Raw genomic sequence first — 2,711 nt, 5'->3', positions numbered from 1 at the left:
AGGAAGAAGAAAAAGGAGCTGACCCAACTACAGGCACTGCACGCAAGGGTACAAGCGCTAGAGGAACGAGACGAGGCCCGCAACACACGACCTGCCGAAGCTGCTACACCGAAGCTACCCCGCCATCTCAGCGGAGAAGCAACGTGGCTTCCACGGAGCTGCTTTAGGACCCTGTCTTCACGGATCCTTCTAGCTACCCCGTGGACTTAATCACGGAGTCTCACAATTGCCACCTTATGACACAATGGATGAATATGAAATTCAAGGCAGCTGTTGGCTCTGTTGCACGTCCTGAACCTGGGGCAAATTTTCACTGACGGCCGATTCCAGAAGGATATGCTAGGGTGATGGTCGATGAAATCACAGAAGGATTTGAGGACCTCCAGCTTGACCACCCTACGGGTGACAGGGAGACTCGGCTGGGTTCTGCTCTGAAGACTCCATGCCTATGGCAGAAGGAGCTCATCAAACTTCCGAACTGGACGCCTCCGCCTCCTCCTCCGGCGAGTCAGGGCACTCCGCCTCCTCCACTGCCTCCTCCTCCGGCGAGTGATCAGGGCACTCAACCTCCTTCTCCGGCGTGTGGCGGCACTCCGCGTCCTTCTCCGCCTGCGTCGGTGCACACTACACCACAACACTGATGTAATGACAGGAAAACTGCCGGGAGAAGTTTCTTTAAAGGGCAGTTAAACTGCCGGGACAGTAGTTCTCCCGGCAGATAGAACTGCCACGAGAACGGCTGCTGGGGATTCCTTGTCCCGGCAGATAAACTTCTCCCGGCAGTTTTTCTGCCCTTACTCCTGTATTTTCCGGCAGTCCATTTTCTCCCGGCAGATTGGGCATACCACGTGAAACTATAATTGCCGGCAGTCCAACTTCTGGTATGAGCATGTTTACCCGGCAGTTATTGTGCCACCCATTGATTTCACTAGCAAATGTTCTAGGCATCCATATTGTGTAACATCCATTCATTATATGTCTAGGCAATCAGGAAATGTCACACAATTTATACACGCACTTCTATCAAAGTACATGTAGGCCTCATCGAAGACCTTAAAGTTCATTTGATAAACATTAACGACCATATATATATAAGGAGGTTGTGCCACAAAAGAGTACATATATATGTTTGCCGCACAACCAAAATAAAGTAGTGCCACAAGAGGAGGTTTACATATGTTTCTAGATGTGTGCCAACCAAAATGAGCATATGAAGTCTCAAGGTTCAACAAACTAGACATATGAAATTATCAGTCCACCAACTCAATTGTAGGTATTCCAAATATTCAACAGCTTGAAGATCTTCCTGTTAGAGTTATATTAATATTGTCTTTTGGCCTTTTGCATTCTAGTCTATTAGCATCCTCTTGTGAACTTGTGTACCATAACACTTCCAAACCATAGTGAACTTGTGTACCATTGGAAACCTGCAATAGATTGGAAGATGTTACATGCATCAGTTGCATTCAGAACTCAAGGAAGATGTCACAACAATCACATACAACAGCTACATATATTCTAAAATATAGAGCAACCAGTAACATCTCTAGAGTAATCTTATATAGTAGAGAACATTTCCTGGACATCCACATGTCCCTTTTTTATCATCCTAACAGTATCAAGCTTATCTTGCTTCTCATCAAAATATAATGTGCAAAGTCTGTACAAATATTAATAGGAAGATGTTACAACAATCACATACAACAGCAGCAAGCTTATCTTGAGGACCTCCTTGGTGCTCTGTTGAGCTTGTGTGGAGGGCGTGCTCGGGGGAGGAAGTCTGCGGAGGAGGATGGTGGCAAGGGACGACGGCGGAGGAGGATGGTCATCGGCAGATTGCTTGGGGGCGACGGCGTTGCTCTGGAGCGTGGTTGGAAGCGATGGCGCGGTAGTGGTCCGGGTGGAGGGCGCGGCAGTGGGGTGTGGTTGGGGCGGCGGAGGAGCTGCGGTGGTGGGGGGCAACGGCGTCGGTGCTCTGGGCGGAGGGCTACGGCAGCGGCGGCGGCTGGGGGCGACGGCGGTTGGGGGCTACGGCGGCGACGGCGGTTGGGGGCGACAGCGGCGGCGGCGGGATCTGAGGCTTTGGGGCGGCGGTGGCGGTAATGGTGTAGGGCTCGATTTGGGAGTGGATTGGGGGGAGGCGAGATGTGGTCAGGTTTTTTTTCGTTTTGAGGGCCGGCGCGTCTAAGTTCCTGTGGGCCTAAAGTTTCATCACCCGCGCGCTTTTTTCTCGCTAGCGCACGCCTAGGCCCGATTGTTTTTTGTCTCGCCAAACACGATCCTGACAGTATATGGGCCGTTTTCTAGATGTCCCGGCAGATTATGAGCCCTAAATTTTACCGGCAGTGGGTGGGCCGGTGTTGCTCAAGTTCTCCCGGCAGTTTCTTTGTCCTAAGATGATTGTGCCGGCAGACGCTAATGTGCCAGCAGTTCGTTTGCCCTTGAACGGGTATTTTTCCCGGCAGTTAATTGCCCCTAAACAAGTGTTGTGGTGTAGTGGCACCCGACCAGCTACCAGCCTCCTTCTCCGGCGCGTGGCGGCACTGTGCCTTCTTCTCCGCTTGCGCCGGCGCGCCCGAGCAGCCACCAGCCTCCTCCTTCTCCGCCTCGCCAGTAAGGGCGGAAGAGACCCGCCGCCACCCTGGCTGGTCCGGCGTGTCGTAGTCCTTCTCCTCCGCCTCGTAAGCAAGCACGAAAGAAGACAGCCGCAA

At 52.0% G+C, this 2,711-nt stretch overlaps 1 long non-coding RNA gene across 1 annotated transcript; it reads right to left on the bottom strand.

The window, feature by feature from the left end:
* Positions 1-1,029: 1,029 nt before the first annotated feature.
* Positions 1,030-2,213, bottom strand: LOC147986587 (uncharacterized). The gene is made up of 2 exons (XR_015615222.1): positions 1,703-2,213; positions 1,030-1,427 (listed from the first exon to the last, which is right to left on the bottom strand). It is a non-coding gene; the product is annotated as an uncharacterized LOC147986587 (long non-coding RNA).
* Between the last annotated feature and the right edge of the window lie 498 nt (positions 2,214-2,711).

This window comes from Triticum urartu, chromosome 2A (assembly GCF_056163025.1).
Source record: "Triticum urartu cultivar PI428250 chromosome 2A, HENAU_Tu73, whole genome shotgun sequence".
NCBI lineage: Eukaryota > Viridiplantae > Streptophyta > Magnoliopsida > Poales > Poaceae > Triticum > Triticum urartu.
Note: the sequence above shows the minus strand (reverse complement) of the source record. Positions and strands in the feature narration are given on the sequence as shown.